General features: G+C 43.3%; 2 protein-coding genes across 2 annotated transcripts in view; both read left to right on the top strand.

Annotated features, from left to right (window-relative positions):
- Positions 1-23,059, top strand: part of LOC139063708 (uncharacterized) — a 499,759-nt gene that overhangs the window by 49,265 nt on the left and 427,435 nt on the right. The window lies entirely within an intron of this gene.
- npffr1l2 (neuropeptide FF receptor 1 like 2) overlaps positions 18,365-23,059 on the top strand; it is a 247,651-nt gene continuing 242,956 nt past the window's right edge. Inside the window, exon 1 of the mRNA XM_070546390.1 lies at positions 18,365-18,586. The gene's annotated coding sequence lies outside the window, so the exon portion shown is untranslated. The remainder of the gene's footprint in view (positions 18,587-23,059) is intronic.

Here is a 23,059-nt window from a genome sequence, read left to right as displayed (position 1 = left end):
CTGCGTCTAGAGCGGCAGCTCAGCCAAAATCGTTAACAGATTTTACAGATTTAGCTTACGTACATGAAGACATTAATGTGCTGAAAGGCTCCATGTACTGTTGCTAATAGTAGTTAATTTGTTCCACATGTTCACAGATAAGTGACACTTGCAGAGAGCGCAGGAGCCAAGAATAACAGCTGTTTCAGAACACACAAGCTGCACAGAGACATCCGTGTTGCAGGAGTTTTAAATAACCAGGCACCTGATTGGATTAATCTGAGCTAATTAAGTCTTTGCAATAAAAAGAAAAAAGACCTCATGAATATTTTTAGAATGTAAAGACAGTTCATGGAAGCAATTTCAATTATTTTTCAGCAGTTTTTTGACTTCTATGAAAACTGCCGTTAAGGGATTAAGTTAAATTAATTTTCTTAAGTATCTCAACATGGCAGGTTTCAGAATTATTTTTAAATGGCTCCTGAAATCATGACCTGATCTGAATGACAGTTATGGAAATGCTAAACATTGTTCAGGAACAATCCAACAAATGAAGGACCTGAGAAAGGTTAGAAGCTATCTGAATCTAACCCTGCTAATTTACGTCCACTAACTTCAGCTGTTTCTGCAGTTTCTGATTCCTCCACCTCACTCAGCATGGCTCTAATAAATACCCACTCTGTTAACAATAAGTCCTTCCTGCTCGTTGATTTAATTCTCTCTAAAAACCTGGATTTTCTGTTTCTGACTGAAGTTTGGCAGCAAACATCTGATAATTCTGGTCTGATTGAACTCTACCCGAGTGGTTATTCTTTTCTTAGCCAGCCCCGGGGTTCTGGTCATGGTGGAGGCCTAGCTGTTGTTTTCAGAGACCATCTTCCATGTAGCTCTACAACCTCTGGTCACTTTGCTTCCTTTGAACTGCAGCTGATTAAAGTCGGACGTAAGGACCCGTTCTACTGTGCTGTGGTCTATCGTCCACCTGGTCCAAACAGTTCTTTCCTTCAGGAGTTTAGTGACTTTCTATCCTCCACTGTGAAGCTGTCCAGAATGGTGATTGTTGGTGACTTTAACATCCATGTTGATGATCCCTCGGACCACTTTGCTATGAATTTCTCCAGCCTTATGGACTCCTTCAGCTTTACCCAGCATGTTTCTGGCCCCCCACACACCAGGTGGCACACTCTGGACCTTGTTTTTACCCTGAGTCTAAATGCTGACAGTGTTTGTCCTGAGGACGTTTATATTTCAGATCACCATTGCATTTTCTTTAACTTGTCAGCTTCTGCGTCCCCACCTCCTGGTTGCCGTATGGCTAGTTATCATTTTCTTAATGAGAGCACAGCTAGCAATTTTTCTGCTGCTTTTGATCCACCCTGTTCTTCTGATAACGACCCAGATTCCTTAAGTTCTCAGTTTAACGAGCACTGCCTCCCCATTCTGGACAACATCTGTCCTGTCAGAACCAGATCAGTTCCTGCAGTGAACCCTACTCCCTGGTTTAATGACAGCCTTCACAGCCTGAAGCACCAATGCAGAAAAATTGAGCATTTGTGGAAGAAAACCCATCTTCACGTCCATCTGCTGCACCTAAAGGATATTCTGACATCCTTTAATTCTGCAGTCAGAGACGTGAGGGTTTCCTATTTCTCCAACCTGGTGTCCCAGAGCAAAGGGAACCCCAAGGTGCTGTTTAACACCATCAGCAGCATCATCTCTCCTGCCTCTCCTACAGCCTCCATCCACTCTGTTACAGACTGTGAGAACTTTCTGTATTTATTTGTGGACAAAGTCAATAAGGTTCTGTTTAGCATCTCTCCTTCAGCCTTATCACTGCCACTCCCAACTCCAACCAGGCCCATCATCCTAGCTTTGCCCCTATTTCTTTGCCTGAGTTAACCAAACTAGTAAGCTCTATGAAGACCTCTGCATGCCCCCTCGACATCTTACCCTCATCTTTGCTTAAAAGTGCCTTGCAGTCCATTGGTCCCAGCATGCTCTCTATAATTAATGCTTCTCTGGTGTCTGGTCAGGTCCCTGCTTACTTTAAGAACGCTGTAATCCACCCACTTCTTAAAAAACCGAGTCTTGACCCCTCTCTTCATAGCAGCTTCAGACCCATCTCTAAACTTCCGTTCATCTCCAAGATCTTGGAAAAGGTTGTGGCTAAACAACTCACAGCTGCTCTTGATGAACATAACATCTATGATAGCTTCCAGTCAGGTTTTCGTAGAGCTCATTTTACTGAAACAGCTCTTCTTAGGGTCTCTAATGACCTTCTGACTCACAGTGATGCAGGGGACTGTTCTGTTCTGGTCCTGCTGGATCTGACTAAAGCGTTTGACACTGTTGGCCATCACCTGCTACTGGAGAGGCTGAGAGACTGGGTAGGCCTATCAGGAACTGCTCTGGCGTGGTTCTCCTCTTATCTTTCTGAGCGCTCCTTTTCTGTGGCCGTCTCCAAGTTTAGGTTTTCTACCACCTCCCTTACACATGGTGTCCCACAAGGTTCTGTGCTGGGGCCTCTGCTCTTCCTCCTCTATCTGCTTCCTCTTCAGCACATCCTGAGCTCCTTCAAAGGAATCTCCTACCATCTTTATGCAGATGACATCTAACGGTACATCTCCTTTAAGCCCCATGAGATGTCTAAGCTGCAGCTGTTACACACCTGCTTAGACTCTATCAAAACCTGGATGGCTGGGAGCTTTCTATACAGCTGAATGAAGATAAGACTGAGATCCTCATCTGTGCCCCAGACAAGCTGGTTCCCAAAGTCAGAGACTCTCTTGGTCAGCTTGCTTCCCACACCAAACCTTCTGTCGGGAATCTTGGTGTGACCTTTGACCCAGCTCTCACCCTGGATTCCCATGTCAGTTCTCTTGTTCGCTCTTCCTTCTTCCATCTCAGGAACATTGCTAAGCTGAGTCCCATTCTGTCTCGCTCTGAACTTGAGACAGTTCTCCACACCTTCATCTCCTCACACTTAGACTACTGTAACACTCTTTTCACGTGTCTGAGCAGAACCTCCCTGAACCGTCTACAGGTGGTTCAGAATACCTGTGCTCGGCTTCTGACCAAGTCCTCCAAACACACCCATATCACCCCGCTTCTCCTCCAGCTTCACTGGCTGCCAGTCAACTTCAGGGTTCATTTCAAGATCCTGGTTCTGGTCTTTAGGGCCTTACATGGACAAGCACCATCTTACATTGGTGATCTTCTTAGTGACCCGATCCTTCCCATTCCATGCCAGTTTGGTCGGTGGAAAAGGCCTATTAGTCCCTACACCCCCAGCAGGTCCCTGAGGTCCAGTGATCAAAGCCTACTGGTTGTGCAGCACCAGGCTTTTTACGTCCCTCGGCTTCGCTAGGAGCACGATGTGTTTAGGGAGTAAAGAAGATTTTGTACTGGGAATGAAACAAACACTTTTACAGTTCTCTATAAGATATTTATTAAACAAAAACGAAGCTCTAGGCTGAAAAGGGAACAAAAGGGTCATCCAAAACTGGGTATTAATAAACGAAGGAATTTCCCAATAAAGAAAAACGGTATCTAATAATAAACTAAAAGCGCAGCACATAGGCTGGAATAAGGCTAGGAATAAGGCTAAACGGTAAACACAAAACTGCACCAAAAGGGTGAGCAAAGTCTCTCTGTAACGAGGACACACAAACTACTATTAATATTATCAAACACAAAATTACCACTAAGGTTTCAGAACAAACGAAAATACCACTCAGGTAGCGAACGAAGAAATACCACGAAAGAACGAAGACTTTAACGTCTGTAAGCGAGGAGAGCTAGAGAGGAGAGCAAACACCTCCGTGCCAACACCCATCTGCACATCTCTCCCAGAATACCTTCAAGAGCTCCCTTTTAACAGGGAAGCTCAATTTACCTAACAGCCTGCAGCCGTGCAGGCAGCAGACCGAGGGCCTCTTGTGGCCACAAGTAGACGGTGCACGTCACACTCCCCCCCTCAAAACAACAACTAAAAAGGAAATAAAAATGACCACAGTTGTTGTAACCGAACGAACTAAAGAGAACTCCCGCTATCTACACACAAAAAAAACTAACTAACTAACCCCTAGATCTCAAAGGTGGGCAGATTAAACACAAAATATCTCACGGCGCTGATCCCCAGCGCCGCGGAGTGTTCCCGAGATGTCTGAATGAACAGACAACACTAGCCTTATCAGAGATCGAACAATCTAAAACCTACAAGGGAGTCTCAATCGAAAAACTGCGGGAAAGGGCGTCAGCCATGAGGTTTTCCGTCCCTTTCTTGTGGCGGATGTCCAAGCTGAATTCCTGGAGGAGGAGGGCCCATCTCATCAAGCGCTGATTGTGGTTGTACATTCGGTGGAGGAAAATCAGCGGATTATGATCTGTGAAAACAATGGTGGTGAATGCACTGTTGCCAACATAAACAAAAAAATGTTGCAGGGCCCATATAAGGGCTAGGGTCTCCTTCTCTATTGTGGAATAGTGACTTTGTGCTATGTTAAACTTCCTTGAGAAGTAGCAGATGGGGTGATCAAGTCCACCAGCATCTTCCTGGAGAAGCACAGTCCCGGCTCCGGCATCAGAGGCATCGACCTCAAGCTTGAAAGGTCGAGAAAGGTCAGGAGCTGTAAGAACTGGAGCACAACACAGTAGGTCACGCAGAGCAAGGAAAGCAGGTTACATTCAGAGGTCCAAGAATATGGGATGTTGGAGCTTAACAAAAGTAGAACCAAAGTAAAGCAAAGTAAAGTTGTGGGACTACTTGCAGACTCAGCATCACCACGAGCTAGGGCAAGGAAGGGCTTCAGAGTTTCATCTGAGTTACGAGCTTCCACTAGCGCATCACAGGTTATGGGGAAGTTCTCAGGATTAACCTGAGGCAACACACGAACTGCAGAATCGGGGTGTTTACCAGAATCTGAGAAAAGCTTGCTCAGAACGGAATCTTGGAGGGTTATATCTGGATCCCTCTTTGCTTGAGCTCGAGTTAACACACACGCTGGTAAACTGTCGGTACTTTCTTGCACCTCTGGTTCTGTGATGAGCTCAGGAACAGGCACAACCAAACCACCTGCGGCATCATTTCCCAGGATAAGATCCACCCCTTTCGTTGGCAGATCGTCCACTACAGCCACAGCGAAAATACCAGAAACTAAAGGACAAGACAGATTAATCTGATGCACTTCAGCAGGAACTGTTCTCATTTCAATGCCTTGTAAAATCACAGAGTAGCCAGCTCGGCTCATTTCGGAAAAAGGCAAAACGTTCTTTTTAATTAGCGTTTGTGAAGCTCCGGTGTCTCTTAATATCACCACTTTTTCATCTGTTGCAGAACCCGGAAGTGATACACGCCCCTCTGACAAAAATGGTTTGTAGCATGAGTTGGGCTTGGTTACGTTCATCCCAGCACAGGGCTTCAATGAACAAAGAGCCACCTCCGGTCGGGTTTTTCTGGGCGAGTCGCCGTTTCGTCTGTTTTTCTGCTTTAGAGCATAACAGTCTCTGATGACATGGCCACGCTTGTGGCAGTAAAAACACTCAGAACTCTCAGTAGCAGGGCGAAGTTTAGGAGGAGATTTGACTCCTCGTACGGGCTCTGAACGAGTTTCTTTGACTCGATGTGTGAGAGAAAACTGGTCAGCGAGTAAGGCGGCTTCGGAGAAGGAAGTAACCTTCTGTTCATTTAAGTAGTGCACAATTCTTTCGGGGACATGTCTCTTAAATTCCTCTAATAGGATTAGCTCTTTGAGCTCAGCTAGCGAAGTGACATGAGAAGCAACACACCATTTTTCAAACAAAACCGATTTGTTATGAGCGTACTCGACAAAAGACTGATTGTCTCGCGGCGTTTCAGAGCGGAACCGTTGCCTGTAGGCTTCCGGTACGAGTTCGTAAGCGTGCAAAACAGTAGACTTAACCGTATCATAATTAGCACTGTCTGTTAGAGACAAAGCAGACACCACCTGAAGAGCCTTACCTGTCAACTTACAGGTCAAAAGCAAAGGCCAGACATCGCGAGGCCACCGGAGTATCGCAGCCATCCTCTCGAAAGCAAGGAAGTACCCATCCACTTCAGTCTCTCGGAAGGGAGGCAGGAGCGTGAGGCATTTGCTGATGTCGAATGGTGTCGTAGAAGACGTAGGAGTAAGCGGAGTCTCAGATGGCGGTCGGACATCCCCAAGGGGAGGCGAAATGGCGGCGTCTGAGTCCTCGGCTGGTTGAACAGTCCGAAACGTGGCAGGATCACGCTTCCTGCTCTGTAATGTGAGCTCAAGTTCTCTCAGCCGAATATCCGCGTCCAGTCTTTTAAGTTCAATCTCATGTCGAAGCTTTCTTTCCAGAGCGCGTTCCTCGGCCTCAATGTGCAAACGAGCCAGTCGGAGTTTCAGGCGAGCTCCGGTTAACGGAGACGACGAAGGGCTCTGCTGAGGTGAAGCGGACTCCGAGGAGCAGGCTAGTTCAGGCTTCTCCATCCTCTCCTCTTCGTTAGTCACCGGTGGTGACGGAGGGCGTGACACAGGCGGAAGAATCTCTTGTGCAACCAGGAAATCCAAGACGAACTGACGTAGGGCGTCTTTCGTTAGCTGCTTGGGGACGAGCAGACTGAAGTGGGCGGCGACCTGCTGCAGATCGGATTTTCTGCAATTCTCCAGCAGCCGGCGCGATGGAGCCTCCACAAATGCCTGTACGTCAAAGGTAGACATGATTCCTGCTTCGCCTCTAAGAGAAAAAATAAAAGGTTAGTTTCAAGCACAGTACAAATTAAAATTTCGGGTAAAAATGTTATAAATAACAAAAAAAATCCCGGACGAGCCCCCACTCTTTTACGTCCCTCGGCTTCGCTAGGAGCACGATGTGTTTAGGGAGTAAAGAAGATTTTGTACTGGGAATGAAACAAACACTTTTACAGTTCTCTATAAGATATTTATTAAACAAAAACGAAGCTCTAGGCTGAAAAGGGAACAAAAGGGTCATCCAAAACTGGGTATTAATAAACGAAGGAATTTCCCAATAAAGAAAAACGGTATCTAATAATAAACTAAAAGCGCAGCACATAGGCTGGAATAAGGCTAGGAATAAGGCTAAACGGTAAACACAAAACTGCACCAAAAGGGTGAGCAAAGTCTCTCTGTAACGAGGACACACAAACTACTATTAATATTATCAAACACAAAATTACCACTAAGGTTTCAGAACAAACGAAAATACCACTCAGGTAGCGAACGAAGAAATACCACGAAAGAACGAAGACTTTAACGTCTGTAAGCGAGGAGAGCTAGAGAGGAGAGCAAACACCTCCGTGCCAACACCCATCTGCACATCTCTCCCAGAATACCTTCAAGAGCTCCCTTTTAACAGGGAAGCTCAATTTACCTAACAGCCTGCAGCCGTGCAGGCAGCAGACCGAGGGCCTCTTGTGGCCACAAGTAGACGGTGCACGTCACAAGGCTAAAGACCAAAGGTGACAGATGATTTGCTGCTGTGGCCCCCAGACTCTGGAACTCTCTCCCCCTGAGCCTGAGATCAGTGGACTCAGTGGTCTCCTTTAAAAAGCAGCTGAATACTCACTTGTTCAAGCTGGCTTTTGTATGACCTTCATCACCATTCTCTCTTTATTCTGCTCTCCCCACCTATTCCACCTTCCTCAGGATCGACTGATTTCCCTCTTTCCTGTTCACTGTCTCTCTTTCTTAACATTTTTTAATCACAATTGCCTATTTTTGCTCATTTTAATATATTTTTAAACATTTTCTAAATGCTTTTTTATATTTTTACAAATTCTGTTTTTGTGAAGTGCCTTGTGATTTTTATCTTGAGAGGCGCTATAGAAATGATAGTTTCTTCTTCTTCTTCTTCTTCTTCTTCTTCTTCTTCTTCTTCTTCTTCTTCTTCTTCTTCTGCGAGACCCGACTAAAATCCGAGTTACTCACATTCGAATCATTTTCTTCATACCATTTGCTAGTTCTCTAGGAACTTTAACTGACATTAAATGCTGTACTCCACTACAAAGAAAGGAGTATTTGGCCCTTTTCCTGTCCATACAGCATTTCAGAAAACATCATTGTTGAAGGTCAGTCTCTTAGTTATGGTAATCCACAATATTCTAAGAAGTGTTTAAGTGGCTCATCCTTCCCAGCTTTTTCTTGTAGGCCTAAGGCCTCCACCCGATTTAAGCCGGGCGTACACTGTGCGACTTTTTCACTTTTTTGAGCCGATTTTCCACTCGTGCGAGAATCCACGAGATCGGGGCGAGTTTTGCGCTGAGCGTCGTGTAGTGTACAGGGGGTTACGAGAGGCGATTAACACCACGTGACCAGCTACCGATCAGCAATAGTGAGCTCGCACGGACTTCTGGCGTGTTTAATATTTTGCTCGTCCCTCGTGAGGGTATCACACTGTTGAAGCGGCGCTGCGAGCAGCTGCGACCCAAAATGTATCAGAACCGCTCACGGCGCATGCGCAATCCTGCATCAACACCGCTCCCCGCTATTTCCTTAATAACACACGTTGTTCGTTTTAATTTCTACACGTTTTTTACTCACAAAGATTGTCAAGAAAGCGTGTTTGTCGTGTTCATGTCAAATTAAACTGATCACAAAACACAGATTTACTTTCTTTATTTCGTTTTCCTCATCCAACCCCATAAATCCCTGTGTCCCCCTGCAGCACTCCCGAAGGACAACAGGCAAAACAAGACAAAAAAGTCTAATGTGTTGAGTAAAAACTGCTATTTTTAGCATATTTTTAGGTCCGACGTGTTGCTACCAGACGTACAGTGTGAGCAGTCAGGTCGCATCCGAGAACTGGGTCTTGCAGTGTGAACGCCTGGCTCGTGAGATCTGCCCTGCGAGGAAGTCGACAGTTTGAGCTGAAGCTGAGTGCTACGAGTGAAAAAGTCGCACAGTGTACGCCCGGCTTTAGGGTGTAGCTGTTTATTGCTTTCTTTTAGTGTTGCGGCATGGAGGTGAGAGTTGGCTGTTATGCTAGCAGTCATCTCAGGGACACTCGACAGGATTGTGGGGGCGTGCATCAGACACGAGCCACTTCCACATCCTGGTGCGCTCGTGTTTAATCCTCCCCCTTTAACTCTGTATAAAGACTGGGGGTGAGTTAGAGAAGCCTTCCCCTTAGCAGTTAGGGGGAGCACCCTGGTTGATTTTCAATTGGATGGAGCTCAAGTCGATGCAACATAACTCTGGTTCATGGTAAAAGAGAAAAGGACATAAGTGGGAAGTTTTATTTGTTGTACTTCGAATGTGTGGTAACATCTATTTCGATTTAAGGGTGGGGTGTTGCAGCCAATGTCATTTAGGCTGCTGAGACATTGCTTCATTCTGCTGTTCAGCATCACAGACAGCTCCGTCATCTCTGCTTCTCTGGTTCAGCAGAAGAGTTACATACACAGCTGTACTGCATAGGCTGATCATCTTTCCCTCTCAAAAAGCAGCCAGCTGCAGTTAATTGGGGTAGAAGAGAATCACTCATATCTACATGATGAGAAAACAATGTGGTCTGCAGGAGCACAACATTAAACAAACTCTAACTGGAGGAAATCAGCTTCAGGTTACTAGCTACTTCAGGCATTAAATGTTTCAACTGTTCTTCCAGTTCTTGAAGTGCCTCAGTGTTGTTTAAAAGAGGACTACAACTAGGGATAGTTGTTTCCAACTCCACTCGCTTCCTCTGAAACAAGAGGCGGGTACCACAACACAAGTCACAGGTTTTGATGGGGTTGAGCACTCTTGATAAAGTTTTAAAAGGTTAACATGGCAAACACAACTTTTCTGTCTTCTGGCTGGGGTGTGCAGCACATAATCAGCATCTCCAAGTGTATTCATTATTTCAAAAGGTCCATCAAATTTATTGCTAAGTGCTGAGCTACACAAAGGCATCAGAACAAATATTATGTTTCCAACTGCAAAGTCACGTGTATTTGCCCTTTTATCATGCTGCACTTTCATCTTTAGCTTGGACTTTTCTAAGTGAGTCTTAGCAATAGCATTAGCTTCTTGTAATTGTTTTTGAAAAGACTGTACATACTCGTTCACCTTTCTGTCTGCTGGACCAGGACAAATTAATCTCTCCGTTAATGGCTTCAAAGGTCCCCAAGGAGTATGGCCAAACACAAGCTGGGCTGAACTAAAACCTAGGGAATCTTGTACAGCCTCGTGGGTGGGAAAAAGAACAAATGGAAACCCATCATCCCAAGGTTTTTTCTGGCTTACACAGTATTTGGTCAACATGGCCTTCAACGTCTGATACCACCTTTCCAAAGTCCCCTGACTCTAGGAGTGATAAGCTGTTGAAAACATGTTTAATTCCTAGTGTTTTGCTTAACTGTTGAAATAGTCTAGAGTTTGTCCCTTGGTCGGTCTGCATCACCTTGATAACCCAGAAAGAGAAAATAAATGGGAAGACCTCTGATAATAGGACGGGTTGTGATGGAGTTCAGCGGTATGGCCTTCAGAAACCATGTAGCTGATCACATGAGGGTTAAAAAAATATTTTTCCTGTTCTAGATGGGGGTAAAAGTCCCTCACAATCTAGAATTACATGATCAAACTGCGTACTCACAGCTGTAATGGGCTGTAATGGGGCAAGATGAATGATCTGGTTCGGCTTCTGTTGAAATTTGGCAGACATGGTAATGCCGACAGAAGAGAGACACCTCCTTCTTCATCCCTGGCCAAAAGAAATGCTGTAACAGCAGTTTATTAGTTTTATTCACACCTAAATGTCCAGACCAGTCACTCTCATGTGCCATTGCAATTTACGAGTTCTCGGGCGGACGATGGGACAACTATTTGTTTCACCAGTCCCTAAACAGCGACCCCAGTTGTGGGTTGAGGCCAACAATGCACCAACAAATTATTCTCAGGGAAGTAATGTACAGTTCATCTATCAATAGGGCTGCAACAAACGATTATTTGGATAATCGATGAATCGGATGGGGTCTCGACACGATTAATCTATTAATCGGATAACATGGGGAAATTTTTAAAAACTGATAGGAAAACGTTATTTCTCTCCTTCCTTCACTTTATTTAACACAACACTATTAGAAAACAGTTCAATAGCAGAAAAACAACATGCCATCACCTAAATTGTCTTATAAGGTGTATAGACAGAGACCCTAAGCTACATCTATCTGTGACCTAAAATGCTTGGTCCAAGTTAAACAGCTTAAGGGCAATTCTCATCTGTCTTGTTTGATCTCATCTGTTGACATTTATTATAACTGGCGATGTCAAACAACTAATTTTTAAATGTAATTAAACATAGGCTGTGAATTATTCAAAATTGATCACTATTTCCAAAAATTACTGAAAAAATACCAAATAAAACAAAAGTAAATGAATGCCATCCTCCTTGTGATGATGCCCTGGGCAACTGCCATAAAGTCACATCAGGAAATGCTGCTGATCATTCCAATGATCCCAAATAGACTCACATTAGGACACATGAAAGCAACTGAACCCAAAAATATATTAACCAGTATATAACTGCACTCTCACACAACACACCTGCAGCAACAGTTAGGACTCCTCCCTCCCTTTTAAAAGCGTTTTTGCTTCCGAGGACATTGTGGTTGTAAAACCACATGCTAGTAGTCTGGCCCCGGTGTGATCAACCAGTTTCTGCGGGAATGTGACGGCGGAACCAGGGCCAGATGAACACTTTGTTGTACCCTGGGCAACAATATTCAAGGGCTCCATCATCACGACCCGAGGATCACCCTAATGTGGTCACATACAGAATATTTTACTGTAATATGCAGTAAATATACTCAATACTTGAATGCCTGACAACACGTAACCCGCCCAGAGTAACCTTTGATCCACCTCGTGTGGACTGACCAATGAGGAGAGGGTCTTAACTTGAGGCCCTCTCTTCATTGGTCAGTCTGCATGAGACTGACTCTCAACTGACGTTCAGTCATAGGCAGCGAAGCGTCTCTGTGCAGCGCAAAAGCCCGGGTGGACAGTTTGTTTAATATAGGGTGCCCATATTTCCATTTCCAAAAAGAGGACAGGGGATCTGTGCCTATGACGTCACACTATGGCAACACCACACAAACCATGTTGGGACCAATTTTTTGTAAGAACTAAATTAATATCAGATTCTGCCAATAAAAGGGCTCTAAAACAATTCATATGTAAATATTTTGCATATTTAATGCAAAATCTCATTTTTCTGCGTTAGTGCTGCAACAAGGTTTTATTAATAATAAATTATTATAACTTTTGTTTTACTACAGCATTGGTAAGCTTCCTGTGCACAGATTATTAAGGATGCTTGTTTCAGCTGTGAGATTAGACGATAGGATCAATGAAAAAATAAGTTGTCACACACTCCATGGAAACTTTCAGAGAATCCACAAAAAGTGGCTTTCAAATGGTTTTGTTACTTTTTGCAACTTTAGAAAAGCTGCAGATGAGACAGCATGTCTGATAATTTAGTTTTTCATCTGATAATATTAGAACATGTCAGTAATGTCTGAGGGGCTTTTATAAACACTGTATAACTAACACTACTGGACAGGGTATGGATTACACAGAGGCTTCTGGGGAGCCCAGTTATGGGGGGGGGGGGGGGGGCATTTTGCCTTGGCCCCCAAAATGTCTTGAAACGGCCCTGGCTGTGTGACTGAGTTTTGAAGGTGATCTGAATTGTATCAGATGTATAAATATGACATGTGTATAACTTATTGTTTTATACAGGTAAAAACGTGTAGTGGAGATAAATCTACCTACATTTTACTTTTCAACACTTTGTTTTGTTTTCTTGTTTTTATTGAACTATTTTCCTGTCCTGTCTGTCTCTCATCTTCCTGCATCTCCTCTTAATTCTCCAGAAAATCTGTTGCCTGGATTCTTACCTTTTCACCTCATCAGTTACTTTTGAGCAGATCAAAGGGATCTCCTGACCACAAAGCGCAGAGCGCGTTTTCGATGCTGCGTGAGGTGAAATCACCGCAGCACAGGTGATGAGCTCCGCAGTAGAGCGCTTCAGGCACAAATAAGACAGAAAATAGAGAACATGTGCAGACATGAACGATCGTGTGCTAATTATAGTTTTTTGGTTGCGCCACTTTGAGAATGGACCGTGCGCTGGAAGCAGCTGCCTGGATCGCTGCGCAACAATGCGCTGTGCCGCACTCTGCTCAAAAGAGTCCAAAAATGATATAATATAGAAAACTTTTTTCCGGCTTCCCTGGATGTGTAGGATGTACAGCTCCCCCATAATTCGATCCCTGCTCCTGGAAGAAAAGCCGGACATTTTCATCAATACAAGAACCCGCAGTCCGGACGCGCCAGACAGAGCGTGAAAAGTGGACAAGTCCGGGTAAAACGGAACGTACGGTCACCATAGTCCTCATAAAGCTGGAAATTATAGATACAGTATTGTGCTCATGCCCTGGGCCCTTTAGAGTTCGTGGGCCCTGGGCAATTGCCCAGTTAATCCGGCCTTGGGCGGAACCGGTTCGCAGCAGCGCGAACCTTGCGCTGATCTGCCGACTCTCCCTCGCGCTGATCTGACTTGCTCTGCGCGCAACAGCGGGCGGGAAGGGGGGGCGCTTTTGGGAGAGTTGTGCGACACAACGAATCGATGACGCAATTCGTTGTCAACGCTTTTAGTAATCGATTTTCATCGAATTTATCGATTCGTTGTTGCAGCCCTATTTATCAACTTTATCAAAACAAGACTTCTGAGTGAGTGACATAATTTTTCTGAGCCACAGAAAGTGCTTCTTCCATTTAAGGGAAAGGTTCACCTTTGGTTTCCGATAAAGCCTTTTCCGTTTGATCGGCTGTATCCGACCAAAGATTAGACCCACATCCCACATAAATGGTTATTACCTCTTTGTCACCAGTAAGGAATTTCATCATCACAGTCACTTAACTGCATTTCAGAGTTTTTGTTGTGCTTGTGAACTGGTGAGGGCACAAGCGGGAAAAAAAGCATGAATCACCAGCACAACCGTTTCAGCTCTCTACTTTAGATTGACAACAACTTCCAACTGAGGCATCACTTTACCTCCAGCAACCACATTTCCCATCAACTTATCAACACCATCTACATGTAGTTGATCACACATTGCAACATCAAAGTGTTTGCTAACTATTTGACAATCTACGTGAATGAGGTGTGCAGGGATGGTCAGAGATTTAATTTATAATCACTTTAATAAAACAGAATACCCACTGGAGCTGTCGGCTGAAAAGGGAAGTGTGCTACTCAGCACAAGTTTTTGGAAGAACTAACGAGTTATACAGAATATACAAAGCATTTTTGTTCAACAATTCCTTCGTCTTATTTAGTACTGCAATAATTCGAGATATTTTCATTTTAATAGCATTTATGTGAGACTTCCACGATAAATGTTCGTCAATCATAACACCTAAAAACTTAACTTATTTTACTCTTTCTATCTCTGTTCCTTCAACATATAGTGATGCATCAGCACTTTCTTTACCACTACAAAAAACTATAAACGTAGTTTTATCGATGTTTACAAAACGCCTGTTGATATTGAATCATGTTTTGATTTTTGTCAACTCATTTTCAACTACATCTAACACATTTTTTAAATTTTCTCCTGAATAAAATAAGGTGGTGTCATCTGCAAATAGTATACACTTGAATAATTTAATTCATAAATTTTTATAAACTATATTCTTGACTGTCTGAATTATTATGAAGTGTGTGTTTCCATGGCAGTCCATAGAACCTAAGATCATATTAAATCAAATGTTCAAGATTGACATGAATAGACCAATAAGAAACAAGAAAGACCAATAAGATTGATAATTCATATTTATGTGGAATACCGCATGCTATTGGTCATTCAGTAAAAGCAACCACTTCTATTACGTTACAAGTGTCTTGGACAAGCTTTTGCTTGTTGATAACTAATTGAGCCAGCAGAGAGGGTGTAACAGTTGTCTGTAACATAAACCTGCCCATACCATAACCCCACCGTGGGCCACTTGATCACAACATTGACTTCAGTAAACCACTCACACACATCACACACTCTGTCTGGCAGAACTGTGAAAACTAGGATCCATCCATGTACAGAATGCCTTTCTAACATGGCAAATGTCATCAAATGTGAGAATTTTCCAACTCAAGTTGGTTACGAAGACAAACTGAAGTCAAGTCCAGGCCCTGATGAGGACGATGAACTTCCCTCAGATTCTGACAGTTTTTGCAGAAATTCTTTGGTTATGCAAACTGATCGTTCCTGCAGCTATCCGGCTGGTCTCAGAGAATCATGGAGGTGAACAAGAGACGTCTTATGGTAGACAAATGAGCATTCACTTGACAGGCAACAGTTCTGGAAGCCATTCCTGCAGTCAGAATGCCATCTGATCTCCCTCCAAGTTGCATAATCTGTGGCATTGTGCTGCGTGATCAAACTGCACACTTCAGCGTGGCCTTTTATTGTGACCAGTCTAACCGCTTCTTTCCACTGGCCGTGATAACGGTCGTGTAATGTAAAAGTGGCATTTTACCCACAAGCTCATTTCCAACCAGTAGCAATTCTGACGTGAAATGGGGTCAAATTGGTTCCACACTGCTGATCCCGTGACTTCACAAAATCACGGGAGAAATGCAACTCCACGCATGACTTCAGAAGTCCACACACAATAATAAGCAAGGAGAAAGACAACTGCATGTATAAAAAATGGTCTGTGGTTCATTGTCTGTTGTTTACATTAGCTATGGGGGCTTTAACAGGAAATAACATGTTTACCTGCATGTGACTTTTATTTAGAAAGTTTCCAGATGTGTTTTACTTAGCTTTTGTTTGCGTCTTCCTGTCTCACATGATCTAAACTGCGGAGTTTGACGTGTTTTGAAAGCCTAGCGTGTAAAAAATACTTTAAACGTAATGATAGTGTCCCCTCGCCTCTGGGGTGCAACCAAAACATTACACTTTGCTGCCAGAGGAAAGGAACTCAGCCACCATAATGGCAGTATACAGGTGCTGGCCAGTAAATTAGAATATCATCAAAAGGTTGAAAATATTTCAGTAATTCCATTCAAAACGTGAAACTTGTACATTATATTCATGCAATGCACACAGACCAATGTATTTCCAATGTTCATTACATTTAAATTTGATATTCATAAGTTACAACTAATGAAAACTCCAAATTTGGTATCTCAAAAAATTAGAATATTCTGAAAAGGCTGAATATAGAAGACACCTGCTGCCACTCTAATCAGCTGATTTACTCAAAACACCTGCAAAGGCCTTTAAAAGGTCCCTCAGTCTTGTTTTGAAGGCACCACAATCATGGGGAAGACTTCTGACTTAACAGCTGTCCAAAAGACAATCATTGACACCTTGCACAAGGAGGGCAAGACACAAAAGGTGATTGCTAAAGAAGCTGGCTGTTCGCAGAGCTCTGTGTCCAAGCACATTAACAGACAGGCGAAGGGACGGAAAAAATGTGGTAGAAAAAAGTGTACAAGCTCTAGGGATAACCGCACCCTGCAGAGAATTGTGACGACAAACCCATTCAAAAATGTGGGGGAGATCCACAAAGAGTGGACTGCAGCTGGAGTCAGCGCTTCAAGAACCACCACGAGGAGACTCATGAAAGACATGGGATTCAGGTGTCGCATTCCGTGTGTCAAGCCACTCTTGAACATGAAACAGCGCAAGAAGCGTCTCGCCTGGGCCAAGGACAAAAAGGACTGGACTGATGCTGAGTGGTCCAAAGTTATGTTTTCTGATGAAAGCAAGTTCTGCATTTCCTTTGGAAATCAAGGACCCAGAGTCTGGAGGAAGAGCGGAGAAGCACAGAATCCACGTTGCATGAGGTCCAGTGTAAAGTTTCCACCGTCAGTGATGGTGTGGGGTGCCATGTCATCTGCCGGTGTTGGCCCACTCTGTTTCCTGAGGTCCAGGGTCAATGCAGCCGTCTACCAGGAAGTTTTAGAGCACTTCATGCTTCCTGCTGCTGACCAACTTTATGGGGATGCAGACTTCACCTTTCAACAGGACTTGGCACCTGCACACAGTGCCAAAACCACCAGCACCTGGTTCAAGGACCATGGTATCCCTGTCCTTGATTGGCCAGCAAACTCGCCTGACCTTAACCCCATAGAAAATCTATGGGGTATTGTGAAGCGGAGGATGCAATACGCTAGACCCAACAATGCAGAGGAGCTGAAGACGACTATCAGAGCAACCTGGGCTCTCATAACACCTGAGCAGTGCCACAGACTGATCGAGTCCATGCCACGCCGCATTACTGCAGTTATTGAGGCAAAAGGAGCCCCGACTAAGTATTGAGTGCTATACATGCACATTCTTTTCATGTTCATTCTTTTCAGTTGGCCAACATTAGAGAAACAAACATTTTTTCATTGACCTTTAGAATATTCTAATTTTCTGAGATACCAGATTTGATGTTTTCATTGGTTGTCACCTATAAATATCAAAATTAAACGTAATAAACATCGGAAATACATTGGTCTGTGTGCATTGCATGAATATAATGTACAAGTTTCACGTTTTGAATGGAATTACTGAAATATTTTCAACCTTTTGATGATATTCTAATTTACTGGCCAGCACCTGTAGTATGTTTTGCTGCCATTTTGTGACGCTTTCACTTGCAGTGGAAGGAAGGGGTAAGGAACACCTGTGCAGAATTCATGCTGTCTAATCAGCAGTTGATAGGCCACACCTGTGAGGTGGGATGGAATATCTTATCAAAGGACAAGTGCACACCAACACAGAATTTTGAAGCATATTTGAGAGTAATGGATCTTTTGCATATTTAGAAAATGTTTCAGATCTTTGAGTTCAGCTCATAAAGTCCTGCGTTTATATCTTTGTTCAGTGCAACCACAATAGAAAACAGGTGAGGCTTGGGGTACTTTCAGTATTTAGTCAAACAAACAGTATAATGTGCTTATAAAAACATTTATAAAACAGTACTAACATCAAACTTCATGATATTTTTGAGTTTATTTGTCATACGATGGCAGCAAATATCAGACTATTCATTAAATTCAACTTTCTCCAAAGTTGATTTAATGACTTTTTACTAAAATTTGTACAGTGTTATGCACCACATTACATTTTAGTAATAAATGTTATATATTGTACAATCCCTTCAGTTTAATCTTACATGTGGGTGGTTTTGTCATGGAGTCTTGAACTCGTTAGCTCCAAACTGAATTGATGAACACTAGAGTCCTTTTTCGTTGTTGAGGAAAATGTAATTCCAGTTTAAAAGGGTTTTTAAAATCTCGCGCGCGCGCGTGTGTGTGTGTGTGTGTGTGTGCTTGCGCGCGCTCGCAGTGCTCTCTGACACACTCGCGCGCTGCGCCAAGTCTCCTTGCGCGAGACAGTCGGAGTGGAGTCTCCGAGGCAGCGGAGCGTCTGCCAGCCTCCGGACACGCCTGATAAATTATCAGTAGGACTTTCAGTGAGATTTTTGTAACTTTTGCTGAAGACAGAGGACGGTTCGGGCTCAGAGAGGACGGGTTCCGTACGCTTTTTCTCATCATATCTGCTGGTTTCCACCGCTCCAGCCCTTCAAATCTGCAGCCGCGTCTGACTGGCACCACAGAGGTAAGAGCCATTTCCCACTAATTTACTTTCTCCAAGCGCACGTTTGGTCCTTGTTCCTATTCCGTTTATTTCCAGTCTGCATGACGTGAAACCGCATGTGTAACTGCAGCATAAGAAAAAAAGAACATTGGCTGCATGAAACCGTAGAAACATGCAACACTTGTAGGAACGCAGCTTTCTCAGAGAATCTATTCAAACCTGTTGATCTCAGTTCAACTTAAAACGGAAAGAGAAAAAGCAAAACAAAAGCACACTAATCTACTCACATGCTTTTATTAACTCATTCAAACAACTGTGTGTGTTTTCTTATGTCGAGCTTAAAACAGCAATGGTTTATATTTCTTAATTACACCATTCTCATGACTTATTTGAGTTTTTTGAACTAGCCATTCTCCATGCGCCCTTACCTGCATGTGGAGTTGAACACATTTACTATAATTAGGCATGGTTTTTATGCATGAGAGGGAGAAAAGAATGGAAACATGCAGAGCTGCTATCTTAGATTTGAATGCAAGCGTGATAATTGTAAATGATTTGGTGTTTGCTCCCAGAAAATTGGACCTGAAAACACTGCAGGATGTTCAAAAGCTGACTTTGAACTGCAATTTTGTAGAAAACAGCCTTGCCCTTTCTATGAAAAGCAGTTCAGGTGTGTGTGTGTGTGTGTTTGTGTGTGTGGTGGCGATGACACTGAAGGTTTTGTGTGTGTACCTGCCCGTGTGTGTATCCAGTCCACCTGGGCACAGTCATTTATTCATGATTAGAGAAAATAAGAAGCACTACACAAACGTAGCTGAACTGTTATTTAAAATTAAACCAGCATTCAGCAGGAACTGTGCCTTATCCAGGCTGAACAGCAAAACCTGCACACCTAGCAGAAGAAAACTGTTGGTGACACATGTAGATTTTCACTTTTCGTGGAGGTCTAAAACCTGTCCGTCGCCAGAGGAGCAGGGGCTCGCCAACATTTTATGGAACGGTCCAAATTTTATTTCTAGATAAAGTCAAACAAAACAAATCTCTCCCTTAAAATGTGTTTTGTAAGTAAAAACAAAAAGCTGTTATGGCTTGTGAACCTAACGTCAGTCAGCTAAGCTGAATTTTACTATAGTTTAGGGTCAGTGGCGGCTGGCCAGTAGAGGGCGATAGGGTGCCACCCTCCCAGTTTTCCCCAGTGTTTTTAATTTTTATTTAAAAAAACAAATAAATAAAATTAACAATAATCACATATTCTAAGTTAATTGTGTGTTTTGTAACAAAAACAAATCATATATATAAATATCTATATTGGTGAGAAGCTCTCTGCTGAGCTGTGGAGCCGACAGAAAGGCTGTGGGCTGTGTTTCAATCGCCCAAACAGCACGAAAGCAGTCCGCCAATTGCTGACAAGAAAATCAAATGGTAGGAATGGGAATGTATCCAATCAGCGTCGACGTTGTTTCAGAAGCATGATGGGCGATAGAGCTACCGCCAAAGGCTTTCGTTGCTGTTCGGTAGAACTCGGAGAGTCTCGACTACTCCAGCACGTTTTTGGTCGTGACGGTCGTGGTCGTGACGCAGATGGGCGCCAGTGATACAACCAGCATGGATACCGGATCTCAGCAGCCACTGAATTCAGTTCGGTCTCTTCTCCAGTATCCGTTCGAGAGGAGAACTATGGTGGAAAAACTTAATGTCAAAGAGCTTGGACCAGATCAGCCCGACGTAAAGATAAGCCAGCAAGAGGAGGAGAGAGGTAAACTGTACACACCAGGCTTCTGGGAAGGCTTGGCTAGCTGGATGCAATCAAGCTAATGCGTTATTTTGCTTTCCGTGTTTGTTATTCAAAACGACTGTGACAGATGAGGCATGGATTGAGTCAGGAGTTACGGACATGAAACATTTTTCTGAGAATGTGAAGAAACATGAGTTATCCCAGGCGCACATGGACAACACGGTGAAGCTAGCTATGCTAGGCAGAGCTAACATTGCCATGCAGCTAGAGACGAGGGACACAGGCTTGCAGTGAAGAAACACAATGAAGAAGTGGATCAGAACTGGCACATTTTGTCCAAGAGAGAGATGTCAACACAGTGTATGAGCACAAGGATGACCTTCTCAGATTTTTCCAGATGATCAGAGACTCGGATGACTTTGATCCATTCACTGAGAGAGAGGAAGAAGGCTTTGTGAGAATGCTGGAGGAAGAAGATTTCGGCTTTCTGCTGGCATTGTGTCACAAGATCATGCCACATGTGGACATGCTGTTCAACCAGCTGCAGAAGAGGAACATTGACTCTGTCTACATCACAGGGGTCATCCAGAGTAGGGTTGTCACGGTATGAAAATTTAACCTCACGGTTATTGTGACCAAAATTATCACGGTTTTCGGTATTATCGCGGTATTTTTTAAACGGTGTTGCATATGTTCAGAAAGCATTGATAGTCCTGTTCTACACAAACTGAAATAGTTTTGAAAAGGTTTAACAGTGTTTATTAAACCTAAAATAACACAAGCCTTAGCAAAAGTGCAACTTTTCACAAGTAAAGGAACAAATAGCTTCTTTTTCTGGAACATGTTACAGTAGTCAGTGCAGGTTTAAATGATACAAATCCAAACATTCAAAACATAAACAATATGTAAACAAATCAAAGAAACACCACTTGTTTTCTCATATACTTGTTTTCTTCATTATCAAAATGAAAATCTAAAACTCCAGTCCACACTTGACTTGAGCACTGTACAAGTCAACCTTAAAAAATATGTATTTAAAATAAATAGCCACTTTAAACAAATTACTAAAATAACTACTACACTATGTAATCAAATCCAAATGTTCAAGTATAAATGGCATTGAATAAGTAAACAAATCAATGACAAGGAACTAATTGTATATTTCTCTTCATCATCAACAAATAAGATGCTTCATCCAGCAACAGGGTGTCCGTGACACGGTTTAAATGCTGGCAGAGGACGCTGCGGCTGCAGTATATAGTGACTCGTTGCATTCTCCGTCAACCAAAAGTCCTCGCGTCATGCATTTAAGCTAAAATGCTAATGTTATCTTACCTTGCACTGGCTGTAGAGACGTGGGTGATGGTCACGCAGATGTGCCGTTAGATTCGAAGTGTTGCTGCCTTCTGCAGACACTTGTTTCCTGCACGTTCTGCAAACGGGATAGCAGTCTTCTATTAACTGTCCCTCAGCATTTTTCAGAAATCCAAAATATGCCCATACTCCCGAGTTAGTCTTCTTTGAGGGCTGATGGATGTCCTGGGCGCTGCCGTCTCCTCCTTCGGCCATTATTTCAGCTTCAAAGTTTTGGTGCCGTTGCAAACTAAAAAGTGCGTGTGCGCGCCGCGGGAACTTCAGTTGAAGCGACGGTGGCTGGTAAGGGTCACCGCGCTGAAACCGTGGCCACGGTAAACCCACCGAGATAATTTAGTTTTTTAAAAACTGGACGGTTATTTTTATTGTCAACTTTTTTACCGAGGTTTACCGCTATACCGGTTACCGTGACAACCCTAATCCAGAGCTTCACGAACAGCATGCAAAAGATCAGGTACATACTTGTTTATTTATTATTATTGTGATGGAATTCTCCAGTATTTTAGTTTCACAAACAGTAATGTGGATGTGGACTAGGGTTGTCACGGTAACCGGTATAGCGGTAAACCCCGGTAAAAAAGTTGACAATAAAAATAACCGTCCAGTTTTTAAAAAACTATATTATCTCGGTGGGTTTACCGTGGCCGCGGTTTCGGCGCGATGACCCTTACCAGCCACCGTCGCTTCAGCTGAAGTTCCCGCGGCGCGCACACGCACTTTTTAGTTTGCAACGGCACCAAAACTTTGAAGCTGAAATAATGGCCGAAGGAGGAGACGGCAGCGCCCAGGACATCCATCCGCCCTCAAAGAAGACTAAATCGGAAGTATGGGCATATTTGGGATTTCTGAAAAATGCTGAGGGACAGTTAATAGAAGACTGCTATCCCGTTTGCAGAACGTGCAGGAAACAAGTGTCTGCAAAAGGTAACACTTCGAATCTAATGGCACATCTGTGTGACGATCACCCACATCTCTACAGCCAGTGCAAGGTAAGTTAACATTAGCATTTTAGCTGAAATGCATGACGTGAGGACTTTTGGTTGAGGGAGAATGCAACGAGTCACTATATACTGTAGCCGCAGCGTCCTCTGCCAGCATTTAAACCGTGTCACGGACACCCTGTTGCTGGATGAAGCATCTTATTTGTTGATGATGAAGAGAAATATACAATTAGTTCCTTGTCATTGATTTGTTTACTTATTCAATGCCATTTATACTTGAACATTTGGATTTGTTTACATAGTGTAGTAGTTATTTTAGTAATTTGTTTAAAGTGGCTATTTGTTTTAAATACATATTTTTTAAGGTTGACTTGTACAGTGCTCAAGTCAAGTGTGGACTGGAGTTTTAGATTTTCATTTTGATAATGAAGAAAACAAGTATAT

The sequence above is a fragment of the Nothobranchius furzeri genome, chromosome 17, assembly GCF_043380555.1.
Source record: "Nothobranchius furzeri strain GRZ-AD chromosome 17, NfurGRZ-RIMD1, whole genome shotgun sequence".
Classification (NCBI taxonomy): Eukaryota; Metazoa; Chordata; class Actinopteri; order Cyprinodontiformes; family Nothobranchiidae; genus Nothobranchius; species Nothobranchius furzeri.
This window is presented reverse-complemented; position numbering and strand designations above follow the sequence as displayed.